The following is a 19,141-nucleotide window of genomic DNA, read 5'->3' as shown; positions in this document are numbered from 1 at the left end:
ACGAGGAGCATGAAAAGGTGTGAAAATTACGAGGAGGATGAAAAGGTTGAAAAATACGACGAGCATGAAAAGGTGTGAAAAATATGACGAGCATGAAAAGGCCTGAAAAATATGAAGAGCATGAAAAGGTCTGAAAAATACGAGGAGCATGAAAAAGTCAGAGATATACGAGGAGCATGAAAAGGTGTGAAAAATACAAGGCGCCTGAAAAGGTGTGAAAAACCCGAGGAGCATGAAAAGGTGTGAAAAATACGAGGAGCATGAAAACGTGTGAAAACTACGAGGAGCATGAAAAGGCCTGAAATATATGAGGAGCATGAAAAGGTGTGAAAAATACAAGGAGCATGAAAATGTCTGAAAAATATGAAGAGCCAGAAAAGGTGTGAAAACTATGAAGAACACAAAAAGGTGTGAAAAATATGAAGACCATGAAAAGGTTTGAAAAATATGAAGAGCCTGCAAAGGTGTGAAAACAATGAAGGGCAGGAAAAAGTGTGAAAAATTTGAGGAGCATGAAAAGGTGTGAAAAAAAACGAGGAGCATGAAAAGGTCTGAGAAATATGAGGAGGATTAAAAGGCCTGAAAAATACGAGGAGCATGAAAAGGTCTGAAAAATACGAGGAGCTAGAAAAGATCTGAGAATTACGAGGAGCATGAAAAGGTCTGAGAAATAGGAGGATCATGAAAAGGTGTGAAAAATACGAGCAGCATGAAAAGGTCTGAAAAATACGAGGAGCATGAAAAGGTCTGAAAAATATGAGGAGCTAGAAAAGGTCTGAAAAATATGAAGAGCCTAAAATATGTGAAAAATATGAAGAGCATGAAAAGGTGTGAAAAATATGAGGAACATGAAAAGGTCTGCAAAATACGAGGCGCATGGAAAGGTCTGAAAAATATGAAGAGCCTGAAAAGGTCTGAAAAATATGAAGAGCACGAAAAGGTGTGAAAAATATGAAGAGCACGAAAACGTCTGAAAATTACGAGGAGCATGAAAAGGTCTGACAAATACGAGGAGCATGAAAAGGTGTGAAAAATACGAGGAGCATGAAAAGGTCTGAAAAATACGAGGAGCATGAAAAGGCGTGAAAAATATGAGGAGCATTAAAGGAGTGAAAAATGTGAGGAGCATGAAAAGGCGTGAAAAATATGAGGAGCATTAAAGGAGTGAAAAATGCGAGGAGCATGAAAAGGTCTGAAAAATAGGAGAAGCATAGAAAGGTCTGAAAAATATGAGGAGCATGAAAAGGTGTGAAAAATACGAGGAGCATGAAAAGGTCTGAAAAAGTCGAGGAGCATGAAAAGGTCTGAGAATTAGGAGGAGCATGAAAAGGTGTGCAAAATAGGAGGAGCATGAAAATTTGTGAAAAAAACTAGGATCATGAAATGGTGTGAAAAATACGAGGAGCATGAAAAGGACTGAAAAATACGAGGATCTTGAAAAGGTGTGAAAAATATGAGGAGCATGAAAAGGCCTGAGAAATACGAGGAGCATGAAAAGGCGTGAAAAATACGAGGAGCATGAAAAGGTGTGAAAAATATGAGAGCAAGAAAAGGTGTGACAAATAAGAGGAGCACGAAAAGGTGTGAAGAATTCGAGGAGCACGAAAAGCTGTGAAAAATACGAGGAGCATTAAAAGGTGTGAAAAATACGAGGAACATGAAAATGTTAGAAATATACGAGGAGCATGAAAAGGTGTGAAAAATACGAGGAGCATGAAAAGGTGTGAAAAACACGAGGAGCACGAAAAGGTCTGAAAAATACGAGGAGCATGAAATGGTGTGAAAAATATGTAGAGCACAAGAGTTCTGAAAAATATGAAGAGCATGAAAAGGTGTGAAAAATATGAAGAGAATGAAAAGGTGTGAAAATTACAAAGAGCCTGAAAAAGTGTGAAAATTACGAAGAGCATGAAAAGGTGTGAAAAAAACGAGGAGCATGAAAACGTCTGAAAAATACGAGGAGTATGAAAAGGTGTGAAATATTCGAGGAGCATGAAAAGGTCTAATAAATAACAGGAGCATAAAAAGGTCTGAAAAATACGTGGAGCATGAAAAGGTCTGAAACATATGAGAAGCTAGAGAAGTTCTGAAAAATATGAAGAGCCTGAAAAGGTGTGAAAAATATGAAGAGCATGAAAAGGTGTGAAAAATACGAGGAGCATGAAGTGGTGTGAAAAATACGAGGAGCATGAAAAGGTGTGAAAAATACAAGGAGCATTAAATGGTCTGAAATATATAAAGAGCTTGAAAAGGTGTGAAAAATATGAAGAGCATGAAAATTTGTGAAAAATACAAGGAGCAGCGAAAAGGTCTGAAAAATACGAAGAGCATGAAATGGTGTGAAAAATATGTAGAGCACAAAAGTTCTGAAAAATAGGAAGAGCATGAAAAGGTGAAAAAATATGAAGAGCACGAAAAGGTGTGAAAATTACGAAGAGCATGAAAAAGTGTGAAAATTACGAAGAGCATGAAAAGGTGTGAAAAATACGAAGAGCATGGAAAGGTGTGAAAAATATGAAGAGAATGAAAATGTCTGAAAAATACGAGGAGTATGAAAAGGTCTGAAAAAGTTGAGGAGCATGAAAAGGTCTGAGAATTAGGAGGAGCATGAAAAGGTGTGCAAAATAGGAGGAGCATGAAAAGTTGTGAAAAAAACGAGGATCATTGAAATGGTGTGAAAAATACGAGGAGCATGAAAAAGGACTGAAATATATGAACAACACGAAAACTTGTTAAAATATGAAAAGGATGAAATGGTCTGAAATTTCCAAGGAGCACGAAATGGTGTGAAAAATACGAGGAGCATGAAAAGGTGTGAAAAATACGAAGAGCAAGAAAAGGCGTGAAATATACGAGAAGCATGAAAAGGTGTGAAAAATACAAGGAGCATGATAAGGCGTGAAAAATCCGTGGAGCATGAAAAGGTGTGAAAAATACGAGGAGAATGTAAAGGTCTGAAAAATATGAGGAGCCTGAAAATGTGTGAAAAATATGAAGAGCATGAAAAGGTCTGAAAAATATGAAGAGCACGAAAAGGTGTGAAAAATATGAAGAACACGAAAAGGTCTGAAATTTACAGGAGCATGAAAAGGTGGAAAAATACGACGAGGATGAAAAGGGTTGAAAAATACGACGAGCATGAAAAGGTGTGAAAAATATGACGAGCATGAAAAGGCCTGAAAAATATGAAGAGCATGAAAAGGTCTGAAAAATACGAGGAGCATGAAAAAGTCAGAGAAATACGAGGAGCATGAAAAGGTGTGAAAAATACAAGGCGCCTGAAAAGGTGTGAAAAACCCGAGGAGCATGAAAAGGTGTGAAAAATACGAGGAGCATGAAAACGTGTGAAAACTACGAGGAGCATGAAAAGGCCTGAAATATATGAGGAGCATGAAAAGGTGTGAAAAATACGAGGAGCATGAAAATGTCTGAAAAATATGAAGAGCCGGAAAAGGTGTGAAAACTATGAAGAACACAAAAAGGTGTGAAAAATATGAAGACCATGAAAAGGTTTGAAAAATATGAAGAGCCTGCAAAGGTGTGAAAAAAATGAAGAGCAGGAAAAAGTGTGAAATATTTGAGGAGCATGAAAAGGTGTGAAAAAAAACGAGGAGCATGAAAAGGTCTGAGAAATATGAGGAGCATGAAAAGGCCTGAAAAATACGAGGAGCATGAAAAGGTCTGAAAAATACGAGGAGCTAGAAAAGATCTGAGAATTACGAGGAGCATGAAAAGATCTGAGAATTAGGAGGAGCATGAAAAGGTGTGAAAAATACGAGGAGCATGAAAAGGTGTGAAGAACACGAAGGGCATGAAAAGGTCTGAAAAATAAGAGTAGCTAGAAAAGGTCTAAAAAAAATGAAGAGCCTGAAAAGGTGTGAAAAATACAAGCAGCATGAAAAGGTGTGAAAAATACGAGCAGCATGAAAAGGTCTGAAAAATACGAGGAGCATGAAAAGGTCTGAAAAATATGAGGAGCTAGAAAAGGTCTGAAAAATATGAAGAGCCTGAAAACATGTGAAAAATATGAAGAGCATGAAAAGGTGTGAAAAATACGAGGAGCATGAAGTGGTGTGAAAAATCCGAGGAGCATGAAAAGGTGTGAAAAATACAAGGAGCATGAAATGGACTGAAATATATAAAGAGCATGAAAAGGTCTGAAAAACATGAAGGGCCTGAAAAGGTGTGAAAAAAATGAAGAGCATGAAAAGGTCTGAAAAATATGAAGAGCACGAAAAGGTGTGAAAAATATGAAGAGCCCGAAAATGTGTGAAAAATAGGAGGAGCAGGAAAAGGTGTGAAAAATACGCGGAGCATGAAAAGGTGTGAACAATACGAGGAGCACGAAAAGGTGTGAAAAATAGGAGGAGCACGAAAACGTGTGAAAAATACGAGGACCATGAAAAGGTGTGAAAAATACAAGAAGCATGAAAAGCTGTGAAGAATACGAGGAGCATGAAAAGGTGTTGAAAAATATGAGGAGCATGAAAACGTGTGAAAAATACAAGGAGCACGAAAAGGTCTGAAAAATACGAAGAGCATGAAATGGTGTGAAAAATATGTAGAGCACAAAAGTTCTGAAAAATAGGAAGAGCATGAAAAGGTGTGAAAAAAATGAAGAGCACGAAAAGGTGTGAAAATTAAGAAGAGCATGAAAAAGTGTGAAAATTACGAAGAGCATGAAAAGGTGTGAAAAATACGAAGAGCATGGAAAGGTGTGAAAAATATGAAGAGAATGAAAATGTCTGAAAAATACGAGGAGCATGAAAAGGTCTGAAAAAGTTGAGGAGCATGAAAAGGTCTGAGAATTAGGAGGAGCATGAAAAGGTGTGCAAAATAGGAGGAGCATGAAAAGTTGTGAAAAAAACGAGGATCATGAAATGGTGTGAAAAATACGAGGAGCATGAAAAGGACTGAAATATATGAACAACACGAAAAGTTGTTAAAAATATGAAAAGGATGAAATGGTCTGAAATTTCCAAGGAGCACGAAATGGTGTGAAAAATACGAGGAGCATGAAAAGGTGTGAAAAATACGAAGAGCAAGAAAAGGCGTGAAAAATACGAGAAGCATGAAAAGGTGTGAAAAATACAAGGAGCATGATAAGGCGTGAAAAATCCGTGGAGCATGAAAAGGTGTGAAAAATACGAGGAGAATGTAAAGGTCTGAAAAATATGAGGAGGCTGAAAAGGTGTGAAAAATATGAAGAGCATGAAAAGGTCTGAAAAATATGAAGAGCACGAAAAGGTGTGAAAAATATGAAGAACACGAAAAGGTCTGAAATTTACAAGGAGCATGAAAAGGTGTGAAAAATACAAGGAGGATGAAAAGGGTTGAAAAATACGACGAGCATGAAAAGGTGTGAAAAATATGACGAGCATGAAAAGGCCTGAAAAATATGAAGAGCATGAAAAGGCATGAAAAATACGAGGAGCATGAAAAGGCCTGAAAAATACGAGGAGCATGAAAAGGACTGAAAAATACGAGGATCTTGAAAAGGTGTGAAAAATATGAGGAGCATGAAAAGGCCTGAGAAATACGAGGAGCATGAAAAGGCATGAAAAATACGAGGAGCATGAAAAGGTGTGAAAAATATGAGAGCACGAAAAGGTGTGAAAAATTAGAGGAGCACAAAAAGGTGTGAAGAATTCGAGGAGCACGAAAAGCTGTGAAAAATACGAGGAGCATGAAAATGTTAGAAATATACGAGGAGCATGAAAAGGTGTGAAAAATACGAGGAGCATGAAAAGGTGTGAAAAATACGAGGAGCATGAAAAGGTGTGAAAAATACGAGGAGTGATCTGAAAAGAGGAGTTTGTGAAAAATACGAGGAGCACGAAAAGGTCTGAAAAATACGAGGAGCATGAAAAGGTGTGAAAAATTTCAAGGAGCATGAAATGGTCTGAAATATATAAAGAGCATGAAAAGGTCTGAAAAACATGACGGGCCTGAAAAGGTGTGAAAAAATGAAGAGCATGAAAAGGTCTGAAAAATATGAAGAGCACGGAAAGGTGTGAAAAATATGAAGAGCCCGAAAATGTGTGAAAAATAGGAGGAGCAGGAAAAGGTGTGAAAAATACGCAGAGCATGAAAAGGTGTGAACAATACGAGGAGCACGAAAAGGTGTGAAAAATAGGAGGAGCACGAAAACGTGTGAAAAATACGAGGAGCATGAAAAGGTGTGAAAAATACAAGGAGCATGAAAAGCTGTGAAGAATACGAGGAGCATGAAAAGGTGTTGAAAAATATGAGGAGCATGAAAACTTGTGAAAAATACAAGGAGCACGAAAAGGTCTGAAAAATACGAAGAGCATGAAATGGTGTGAAAAATATGTAGAGCACAAAAGTTCTGAAAAATAGGAAGAGCATGAAAAGGTGTGAAAAATAATGAAGAGCACGAAAAGGTGTGAAAATTAGAAGAGCATGAAAAAGTGTGAAAATTACGAAGAGCATGAAAAGGTGTGAAAAATACGAAGAGCATGGAAAGGTGTGAAAAGTATGAAGAGAATGAAAATGTCTGAAAAATACGAGGAGCATGAAAAGGTCTGAAATAGACGAAGAGCATGAAAAGGTCTGAGAATTAGGAGGAGCATGAAAAGGTGTGCAAAATAGGAGGAGCATGAAAAGTTGTGAAAAAAACGAGGATCATGAAATGGTGTGAAAAATACGAGGAGCATGAAAAGTACTGAAATATATGAACAACACGAAAAGTTCTTAAAAATATGAAGAGGATGAAATGGTCTGAAATTTCCAAGGAGCACGAAATCATGTGAAAATTACGAGGAGCATGAAAAGGTCTGAAAAATACAAGGAGCATGAAAAGGTGTGAAAAATACGAGGAGCATGAAAAGGTCTGAAAAATTGGAACAGCCTGAAAAGGTGTGAAAAATATGAAGGGCATGAAAAGGTGTGAAAAATACGAGGAGCATGTAAAGGTGTGAAAAATACGAGGAGCATGAAGAGGTGTGAAAAATACAAGGAGCATGAAAAGGTGTGAAAAATACGAAGAGCAAGAAAAGGCGTGAAAAATACGAGAAGCATGAAAATGTGTGAAAAATACACGGAGCATGATAAGGCGTGAAAAATCCGTGGAGCATGAAAAGGTGTGAAAAATACGAGGAGAATGAAAAGGTCTGAAAAATACGAGGAGCATGAAAAGGTCTGAAAAATATGAAGAGCACGAAAAGGTGTGAATAATATGAAGAGCACGAAAACGTCTGAAAATTACGAGGAGTATGAAAAGGTCTGACAAATACGAGGAGCATGAAAACATGTGAAAAATACGAGGAGCATGAAAAGGTCTGAAAAATATGAGGAGCTAGAAAAGTTCTGAAAAATATGAAGAGCCTGAAAACATGTGAAAAATATGAAGAGCATGAAAACGTCTGAAAAATACGAGGAGCATGAAAACATGTGAAAAATACGAGGAGCATGAAAAGGTCTGAAAAATACGAGGAGCATGGAAAGGCGTGAAAAATATGAGGAGCAGTAAAGGAGTGAAAATTGCGAGGAGCATGAAAAGGTCTGAAAAATAGGAGGAGAATAGAAAGGTCTGAAAAATACGGGGAGCATGAAAAGGTGTGAAAAATACGAGGAGCATGAAAAGGTCTGAAAAAGTCGAGGAGCATGAAAAGGTCTGAGAATTAGGAGGAGCATGAAAAGGTGTGCAAAATAGGAGGAGCATGAAAAGTTGTGAAAAAACCGAGGATCATGAAGTGGTGTGAAAAATACGAGGAGCATGAAAAGGACTGAAAAATACGAGGATCTTGAAAAGGTGTGAAAAATATGAGGAGCATGAAAAGGCCTGAGAAATACGAGGAGCATGAAAAGGCATGAAAAATACGAGGAGCATGAAAAGGTGTGAAAAATATGAGAGCACGAAAAGGTGTGACAAATTAGAGGAGCACAAAAAGGTGTGAAGAATTCGAGGAGCACGAAAAGCTGTGAAAAATACGAGGAGCATTAAAAGGTGTGAAAAATACGAGGAGCATGAAAATGTTAGAAATATACGAGGAGCATGAAAAGGTGTGAAAAATACGAGGAGCATGAAAACGTCTGAAAAATACGAGGAGTATGAAAAGTTGTGAAAAATACGAGGAGCACGAAAAGGTCTGAAAAATACGAGGAGCATGAAAAGGTGTGAAAAATTCAAGGAGCATGAAATGGTCTGAAATATATAAAGAGCATGAAAAGGTCTGAAAAACATGACGGGCCTGAAAAGGTGTGAAAAAATTGAAGAGCATGAAAAGGTCTGAAAAATATGAAGAGCACGGAAAGGTGTGAAAAATATGAAGAGCCCGAAAATGTGTGAAAAATAGGAGGAGCAGGAAAAGGTGTGAAAAATACGCAGAGCATGAAAAGGTGTGAACAATACGAGGAGCACGAAAAGGTGTGAAAAATAGGAGGAGCACGAAAACGTGTGAAAAATACGAGAAGCATGAAAAGGTGTGAAAAATACAAGGAGCATGAAAAGCTGTGAAGAATACGAGGAGCTTGAAAAGGTGTTGAAAAATATGAGGAGCATGAAAACTTGTGAAAAATACAAGGAGCACGAAAAGGTCTGAAAAATACGAAGAGCATGAAATGGTGTGAAAAATATGTAGAGCACAAAAGTTCTGAAAAATAGGAAGAGCATGAAAAGGTGTGAAAAATATGAAGAGCACGAAAAGGTGTGAAAATTACGAAGAGCATGAAAAAGTTGAAAATTACGAAGAGCATGAAAAGGTGTGAAAAATACGAAGAGCATGGAAAGGTGTGAAAAGTATGAAGAGAATGAAAATGTCTGAAAAATACGAGGAGCATGAAAAGGTCTGAAATAGACGAAGAGCATGAAAAGGTCTGAGAATTAGGAGGAGCATGAAAAGGTGTGCAAAATAGGAGGAGCATGAAAAGTTGTGAAAAAAACGAGGATCATGAAATGGTGTGAAAAATACGAGGAGCATGAAAAGTACTGAAGTATATGAACAACACGAAAAGTTCTTAAAAATATGAAGAGGATGAAATGGTCTGAAATTTCCAAGGAGCACGAAATCATGTGAAAATTACGAGGAGCATGAAAAGGTCTGAAAAATACAAGGAGCATGAAAAGGTGTGAAAAATACGAGGAGCATGAAAAGGTCTGAAAAATTGGAACAGCCTGAAAAGGTGTGAAAAATATGAAGGGCATGAAAAGGTGTGAAAAATACGAGGAGCATGTAAAGGTGTGAAAAATACGAGGAGCATGAAGAGGTGTGAAAAATACAAGGAGCATGAAAAGGTGTGAAAAATACGAAGAGCAAGAAAAGGCGTGAAAAATACGAGAAGCATGAAAATGTGTGAAAAATACATGGAGCATGATAAGGCGTGAAAAATCCGTGGAGCATGAAAAGGTGTGAAAAATACGAGGAGAATGAAAAGGTCTGAAAAATACGAGGAGCATGAAAAGGTCTGAAAAATATGAAGAGCATGAAAAGGTGTGAATAATATGAAGAGCATGAAAACGTCTGAAAATTACGAGGAGTATGAAAAGGTCTGACAAATACGAGGAGCATGAAAACATGTGAAAAATACGAGGAGCATGAAAAGGTCTGAAAAATATGAGGAGCTAGAAAAGGTCTGAAAAATATGAAGAGCCTGAAAACATGTGAAAAATATGAAGAGCATGAAAACGTCTGAAAAATACGAGGAGCATGGAAAGGCGTGAAAAATATGAGGAGCAGTAAAGGAGTGAAAATTGCGAGGAGCATGAAAAGGTCTGAAAAATAGGAGGAGCATAGAAAGGTCTGAAAAATACGGGGAGCATGAAAAGGTGTGAAAAATACGAGGAGCATGAAAAGGTCTGAAAAAGTCGAGGAGCATGAAAAGGTCTGAGAAATAGGAGGAGCATGAAAAGGTGTGCAAAATAGGAGGAGCATGAAAAGTTGTGAAAAAAACGAGGATCATGAAATGGTGTGAAAAATACGAGGAGCATGAAAAGGACTGAAAAATACGAGGATCTTGAAAAGGTGTGAAAAAAATATGAGGAAGCATGAAGGCTGAGAAATACGAGGAGCATGAAAAGGCATGAAAATACGAGGGAGCATGAAAAGGTGTGAAAAATATGAGAAGCACGAAAAGGTGTGACAAAATTAGAAGGACACAAAATGGTGTGAGAATTCGAGGAGCACGAATAAGCTGTGAAAAATACGAGGACATTAAAAGGTGTGAACAAATACGGGAGCATTGAAGTTAGAAACATATACGAGGAGCATGAAAAGGTGTGAAAAATACGAGGAGCCATGGTAAACGTCTGAAAATACGAGGAGTATGAAAAGTTTTGTGAAAATACGGAAGGAGCACAGAAAAGGTCTGAAAAATACGAAGGAGCATAGAAAAAGGTTTGTGGAAAAATCAAGGAGCATGGAAATGGTCTGAAATATATAAAGAGCATGAAAAGGTCTGAAAAACATGAAGGGCCTGAAAAGGTGTGAAAAAAATGAAGAGCATGAAAAGGTCTGAAAAATATGAAGAGCACGAAAAGGTGTGAAAAATATGAAGAGCCCGAAAATGTGTGAAAAAATAGGAGACAGGAAAAGGTGGTGAAAAATAACGCAGAGCATGAAAGTGTGAACAATACAGAGGAGCAGCGGAAAAATGGTGTTGAAAAAATAGGAAGGAGCACGAAAAACGTGTGAAAAATACGAGAAGCATGAAAAGGTTGTGGGAAAAAATACAGGAGAATGGAAAAGCTTGCAAGAATACGAGGAGCTTGAAAAGGTTGTTGAAAATATGAGGAGGCATGAAAACTGTGAAAATACAAGAGCACGAAAAGGTCTGAAAAATACGAAGAGCAGATGAAATGGGTGAAAAAATATGTAGAGCACAAAAGTTCTGAAAAATAGGAAAAAGAGCATGAAAAGGTGGAAAATATGAAAGAGCACGAAAAAGGTTGAAAAATTATCGAAGAGCAGAAAAAGTTGAAAAATTTAACGAAGAGCATGAAAAAGTGTGAAAAATACGAAGACATGGAAGGTGTGAAAAAGTTGAAGAAGAATGAAATGTTGAAAAAATACGAGGGAGCATGAAAAGGTTGAAATAGAACGAGAGAGCATGAACAGGTCTGAAAATTAGGAGGAAGCATGAAAAGGTGTTCAAAATAGGAGGAGCATGCAAAAGTTTGTAAAAAAACGAAGGATCATGAAATGTGTGCAAAAATACGAGGAAGCAATGAAAAGTACTGAAAGTAATATGAACAACAACGAAAATCTTAAAAAATATGAAGAGGTGAATGGTCTGAAATTTCAAGGAGCACGAAATCATGTGAAAATTAACGAGGGAGCATGAAAAAGGTCTGGAAAAAATACAAGGAGCATGAATAAAGGTGTGAAAATACGAAGGAGCATGAAGAAAGAGTCTGAGAAAATTGGAACAGCTGAAAAGGTGTGAAAAATATGAAGAGCATGAAAAGGTGTGAAAAATACGAGGAGCATGAAAAGGTGTGAAAAATACGAGGAGCATGAAGAGGTGTGAAAAATACAAGGAGCATGAAAAGGTGTGAAAAATACGAAGAGCAAGAAAAGGCGTGAAAAATACGAGAAGCATGAAAATGTGTGAAAAATACATGGAGCATGATAAGGCGTGAAAAATCCATGGAGCATGAAAAGGTGTGAAAAATACGAGGAGAATGAAAAGGTCTGAAAAATACGAGGAGCATGAAAAGGTCTGAAAAATATGAAGAGCACGAAAAGGTGTGAATAATATGAAGAGCACGAATAAACGTTCTGAAAAATTACGAGGAGTATGAAAAGGCTTTCCTGACAAATACGAGGAGCATGAAAACATGTGAAAAATACGAGGAGCATGAAAAGGTCTGAAAAATATGAGGAGCTAGAAAAGGTCTGAAAAATATGAAGAGCCTGAAAACATGTGAAAAATATGAAGAGCATGAAAAGGTCTGAAAAATACGAGGAGCATGAAAACATGTGAAAAATACGAGGAGCATGAAAAGGTCTGAAAAATACGAGGAGCATGGAAAGGCGTGAAAAATATGAGGAGCAGTAAAGGAGTGAAAATTGCGAGGAGCATGAAAAGGTCTGAAAAATAGGAGGAGCAATAGAAAGGTCTGAATACGGGGAGCTGAAAAGGTGTGAAAAATACGAGGAGCATGAAACGGTCCTGAAAAAAGTCGAGGAGCAATCGAAAAGGTCTGAGAATAGGAGGAGAGCATGAAAAGGTGTGCAAATAGGAGGAGCAATGAAAAGTTTGGTGAGAAAAACGAGGAATACATGAAGTGGTGTGAAAAAATACGAGGAGCAGAAAGGACTGAAAATACGAGGATTTGAAAAGGTGTGAAAAAATATGAGGAGCATGAAAATGCCTGAGAAATACGAGGAAGCCATGAAAAGGCTAAAAATACGAGGAGCATGAAAAGGTGTGAAAAATATGAGAGCACGAAAAGGTGTGACAAATTAGAGGAGCACAAAAAGGTGTGAAGAATTCGAGGAGCACGAAAAGCTGTGAAAAATACGAGGAGCATTAAAAGGTGTGAAAAATACGAGGAGCATGAAAATGTTAGAAATATACGAGGAGCATGAAAAGGTGTGAAAAATACGAGGAGCATGAAAAGGTGTGAAAAATACGAGGAGCATGAAAACGTCTGAAAAATACGAGGAGTATGAAAAGTTGTGAAAAATACGAGGAGCACGAAAAGGTCTGAAAAATACGAGGAGCATGAAAAGGTGTGAAAAATTCAAGGAGCATGAAATGGTCTGAAATATATTAAGAGCATGAAAAGGTCTGAAAAACATGACGATCCTGAAAAGGTGTGAAAAAATTGAAGAGCATGAAAAGGTCTGAAAAATATGAAGAGCACGGAAAGGTGTGAAAAATATGAAGAGCCCGAAAATGTGTGAAAAATAGGAGGAGCAGGAAAAGGTGTGAAAAATACGCAGAGCATGAAAAGGTGTGAAGAATACGAGGAGCACGAAAAGGTGTGAAAAATAGGAGGAGCACGAAAACGTGTGAAAAATACGAGAAGCATGAAAAGGTGTGAAAAATACAAGGAGAATGAAAAGCTGTGAAGAGTACGAGGAGCATGAAAAGGTGTTGAAAAATATGAGGAGCATGAAAACTTGTGAAAAATACAAGGAGCACGAAAAGGTCTGAAAAATACGAAGAGCATGAAATGGTGTGAAAAATATGTAGAGCACAAAAGTTCTATTTTTCAGACCTTTTCATGCTCTTCATTTTTTTCACACCTTTTCAGGCCCTTCATGTTTTTCAGACCTTTTCATGCTCTTTTTATATTTCAGACCATTTCATGCTCCTTGTATTTTTCACACCTTTTCATGCTCCTCGTATTTTTCAGACATTTTCATTCTCTTCATATTTTTCACACCTTTCCATGCTCTTCGTATTTTTCACACCTTTTCATGCTCTTCGTAATTTTCACACTTTTTCATGCTCTTCATAATTTTCACACCTATTCGTGCTCTTCATTTTTTTCACACCTTTTCATGCTCTTCCTATTTTTCAGAACTTTTGTGCTCTACATATTTTTCACACCATTTCATGCTCTTCGTATTTTTCAGACCTTTTCGTGCTCCTTGTATTTTTCACAAGTTTTCATGCTCCTCATATTTTTCAACACCTTTTCAAGCTCCTCGTATTCTTCACAGCTTTTCATTCTCCTTGTATTTTTCACACCTTTTCATGCTTCTCGTATTTTTCACACGTTTTCGTGCTCCTCCTATTTTTCACACCTTTTCGTGCTCCTCGTATTGTTCACACCTTTTCATGCTCTGCGTATTTTTCACACCTTTTCCTGCTCCTCCTATTTTTCACACATTTTCGGGCTCTTCATATTTTTCACACCTTTCCGTGCTCTTCATATTTTTCAGACCTTTTCATGCTCTTCAATTTTTTCACACCTTTTCAGGCCCGTCATGTTTTTCAGACCTTTTCATGCTCTTTATATATTTCAGACCATTTCATGCTCCTTGAATTTTTCACACCTTTTCATGCTCCTCGTATTTTTCAGACCTTTTCGTGCTCCTCGTATTTTTCACAACTTTTCATACTCCTCGTATTTTTCAGACGTTTTCATGCTCCTCGTATTTTTCACACCTTTTCATGCTCCTCGTATATTTCTAACATTTTCATGCTCCTCGTATTTTTCACACCTTTTAATGCTCCTCGTATTTTTCACAGCTTTTCGTGCTCCTCGAATTCTTCACACCTTTTTGTGCTCCTCTAATTTGTCACACCTTTTCGTGCTCTCATATTTTTCACACCTTTTCATGCTCCTCGTATTTTTCATGCCTTTTCATGCTCCTCGTATTTCTCAGGCCTTTTCATGCTCCTCATATTTTTCACACCTTTTCAAGATCCTCGTATTTTTCAGTCCTTTTCATGCTCCTCGTATTTTTCACACCACTTCATGATCCTCGTTTTTTTCACAACTTTTCATGCTCCTCCTATTTTGCACACCTTTTCATGCTCCTCCTAATTCTCAGACCTTTTCATGCTCCTCGACTTTTTCAGACCTTTTCATGCTCCTCGTATTTTTCACACCTTTTCATGCTCCCCGTATTTTTCAGACCTTTCTATGCTCCTCCTATTTTTCAGACCTTTTCATGCTCCTCGCAATTTTCACTCCTTTACTGCTCCTCATATTTTTCACGCCTTTCCATGCTCCTCGTATTTTTCAGACCTTTTCATGCTCCTCGTATTTTTCACATGTTTTCATGCTCCTCGTATTTTTCAGACCTTTTCATGCTCTTCATATTTTTCACATGTTTTCAGGCTCTTCATATTTTTCAGAACTTTTCTAGCTCCTCATATTTTTCAGACCTTTTCATGCTCCTCGTATTTTTCACATGTTTTCATGCTCCTCGTATTTGTCAGACCTTTTCATACTCCTCGTAATTTTCAGACGTTTTCGTGCTCTTCATATTATTCACACCTTTTCGTGCTCTTCATATTTTTCAGACCTTTTCATGCTCCTCGTATTTTTCAGACCTTTTCATTCTCCTCGTATTTTTCACACCTTTTCATGCTCCACGGATTTTTCACGCCTTATCATGCTCCATGTATTTTTCACACATTTTCATGCTTCTCGTATTTTTCACGCCTTTTCTTGCTCTTCGTATTTTTCACACCTTTTCATGCTCCTTGTATTTTTCACACCTCTTCATGCTCCTCGTATTTTTCACACCTTTACATGCTCCTCGTATTTTTCACACCTTTTCATGCCCTTCATATTTTTCACACCTTTTCAGGCTGTTCCAATTTTTCAGACCTTTTCATGCTCCTCGTATTTTTCACACCTTTTCATGCTCCTTGTATTTTTCAGACCTTTTCATGCTCCTCGTAATTTTCACATGATTTCGTGCTCCTTGGAAATTTCAGACCATTTCATCCTCTTCATATTTTTTAAGAAACTTTTCGTGTTTGTTCATATACTTCAGTACTTTCAATGCTCCTCGTATTTTTCACAACCATTTCATGATTCCTCGTTTTTTTTCAGTCAACTTTTCATGCTCCTGCCTTATTTTGCACACCTTTTCATGCTCCTCCTAATTCTCAGATCCTTTTCATGCACTCGTCTATTTCAGACCTTTTCATCTCCTCGATTTTTCAGACATTTTCTTCTCTTCATACTTTTCACACCTTTCCAATGCTCTTCGTATTTTTCACACCTTTTCATGCTCTTCGTAATTTTCCACAACTTTTTCATGCTCTTCGTCAATTTTCACATGTGACCCTTTTCCGTGCTCTTCATATTTTTTCACAACAGACCTTTTCATGCTCTCCTATTTTTCAGAAACTTTTGTGCTCTCATATTTTTTCCAACCATTTCATGCTCTTCGTATTTTCAGACCTTTTCGGCTCTTGTATTTTTGCATCAAGTTTTTCATGCTCCTCATATTTTCAACACTTTTCATGCCCTCGTATTTCTTCACAGCTTTTTCATGGCTCCTTGTATTTTTCACACCTTTCATGCTCCTTTCGTATTATCACAAGCGTTTTCCGTTTGCTCCTCCTATTTTTCACCCTTTTCGGTGCTCCAATCGTTATTGTTTCACCCCTTTTCATGCCTCTGCGTTTTTTCAACACTTTTCCCTGCTCCTCCTATTTTTCACACATTTTCCGGGCCTTTCATATTTTTCACCGCTTTCCGTATCTTCATATTTTTCCAGACCTTTTTCATGCTCTCAATTTTTTCACAACCTTTTCAGGCCCGTCATGTTTTTTCCAGACCTTTTCATGCTCTTTATATAATTTCAGACCATTTCAATGCTCCTTGAATTTTTCACACCTTTTCATGCTCCTCGTATTTTTCAGACCTTTTCGTGCTCCTCGTATTTTTCACAACTTTTCATACTCCTCGTATTTTTCAGACGTTTTCATGCTCCTCGTATTTTTCACACCTTTTCATGCTCCTCGTATTTTTCACACCTTTTCATGCTCCTCGTATATTTCTAACATTTTCATGCTCCTCGTATTTTTACACCTTTTAATGCTCCTCGTATTTTTCACAGCTTTTCGTGCTCCTCGAATTCTTCACACCTTTTTGTGCTCCTCTAATTTGTCACACCTTTTCGTGCTCTCATATTTTTCACACCTTTTCATGCTCCTCGTATTTTTCATGCCTTTTCATGCTCCTCGTATTTCTCAGGCCTTTTCATGCTCCTCATATTTTTCACACCTTTTCAAGATCCTCGTATTTTTCAGTCCTTTTCATGCTCCTCGTATTTTTCAGGCCTTTTCATGCTCCTCGTATTTTTCATGCCTTTTCATGCTCTTCATATTTTTCAGGCCTTTTCATGCTCGTCATATTTTTCACACCTTTTCATGCTCGTCGTATTTTTCAACCCTTTTCATCCTCCTTGTATTTTTCACACCTTTTCATGCTCCTTGTAAATTTCAGACCTTTTCGTGTTCTTCATATTTTTCACACCTTTTCGTGCTCTTCATATTTTTCAGACCTTTTCATGCTCTTCATATTTTTCACACATTTTCAGGCTCCTCATATTTTTCAGACCTTTACATTCTCCTCGTATTTTTCACACCTTTTCATGCTCCACGGATTTTTCACGCCTTATCATGCTCCTTGTATTTTTCACACCTTTTCATGCTTCTCGTATATTTCACGCCTTTTCTTGCTCTTCGTATTTTTCACACCTTTTCATGCTCCTCGTATTTTTCACACCATTTCGTGCTCCTTGGAAATTTCAGACCATTTCATCCTTTTCATATTTTTTTAAGCAAGTTTTCCGTGTTGTTCATATAATTTCAGTCCTTTTCAATGCTCCTCGTATGTTTTCACAAAACCAATTTCAATAGATCTCGTTTTGATTCACAACTTTCATGCTCCCTCTATTTTGCACACCTTTTCATGCTCCTCCTAAATTCTCAGACCTTTTCATGCTCCTCAACTTTTTCAAGACCTTTTCATGCTCCTACGTATTTTTCAAGACATTTTTCCAATTCTCTTCATAATTTTTTCAACAACCTTGGTCCATGCTCTTCGTATTTTCACACTTTATGCTCTTCGAATTTTCACAACTTTTTTCATGCTCTCCTAATTTTCACATTTGCAGAACCTTTCGTGCTCTTCATTTTTTTTCAAGCACCTTTTCAAATGCTCTCTATTTTTCAGAACTTTGTTGTGCTCTACATATTTTCACACCATTTCATGCTCTTCCGTATTTTTCAGACGCTTTTCGGCTCCTTGTATTTTTCACCAAGTTTTCAATGCTCCTCAATTTTTCAACACCTTTTCATGCTCCTCGTATTCTTCACCAGCTTTTCCATGCTCCTTGTATTTTTCAACACCTTTTGCATGCTCCTCATATTTTTACACGTTTTCGTGCTCCCTCCTAATTTTTCAAACACCTTTTCGTGCTCCTCGTATTGTTCACTATTTAATAGCTTCCTTTTCATTCTCCGCGTTTTTTCACACCTTTTCCTGCTCCTCCTATTTTTCACACATTTTCGGGCTCGTCATATTTTTCACACCTTTTCGTGCTCTTCATATTTTTCAGACCTTTTCATGCTCTTCATTTTTTTCACACCTTTTCAGGCCCTTCATGTTTTTCAGACCTTTTCATGCTCTTTATATATTTCAGTCCATTTCATGCTCCTTGTATTTTTCACACCTTTTCATGCTCCTCGTATTTTTCACACCACTTCATGCTCCTCGTATTTTTCACACCTTTTCATGCTCTTCATATTTTTCACATGTTTTCAGGCTCTTCATATTTTTCAGACCTTTTCTAGCTCCTCATATTTTTCAGACCTTTTCATGCTCCTCGTATTTTTCAGACCTTTTCATGCTGCTCGTATTTTTCACACCTTTTCATGCTGCTTGTATTTTTCACACCTTTTCAGGCTCTTCATTTTTTTTAGACCTTTTCTAGCTACTCTTATTTTTCAGACCTTTTCATGCCCTTCGTGTTCTTCACACCTTTTCATGCTCCTCGTATTTTTCACACCTTTTCATGCTCCTCCTAATTCTCAGATCTTTTCATGCTCCTCGTAATTCTCAGATCTTTTCTAGCTCCTCGTATTTTTCAGACCTTTTCATGCTCCTCGTATTTTTCAGGCCTTTTCATGCTCCTCATATTTCTCAGACCTTTTCATGCTCCTCGTTTTTTTTCACACCTTTTCATGCTCCTCAAATATGTCACACTTTTTCCTGCTCTTCATTTTTTTCACACCTTTGCAGGCTCTTCATATTTTTCAAACCTTTTCATGGTCTTCATATTTTTCACACCTTTTTGTGTTCTTCATAGTTTTCACACCTTTTCCGGCTCTTCATATTTTTCAGACATTTTCATGCTCCTCATATTTTTCACACCTTTTCATGCTCCTCATATATTTCAGGCCTTTTCATGCTCCTCGTATTTTTCACACGTTTTCATGCTCCTCGTATTTTTCACACCTTTTCATGCTCCTCGGGTTTTTCACACCTTTTCAGGCGCCTTGTATTTTTCACACCTTTTCATGCTCCTCGTATATCTCTGACTTTTTCATGCTCCTCGTATTTTTCAGACCTTTTCATGCTCTTCATATTTTTCAGGCCTTTTCATGCTCGTCGTATTTTTCACACCTTTTCATGCTCGTCGTATTTTTCAACCTTTTCATCCTCCTCGTAATTTTCACACCTTTTCATGCTCCT

Source organism: Cervus canadensis, chromosome 14 (assembly GCF_019320065.1).
Source record: "Cervus canadensis isolate Bull #8, Minnesota chromosome 14, ASM1932006v1, whole genome shotgun sequence".
Classification (NCBI taxonomy): Eukaryota; Metazoa; Chordata; class Mammalia; order Artiodactyla; family Cervidae; genus Cervus; species Cervus canadensis.
Note: the sequence above shows the minus strand (reverse complement) of the source record.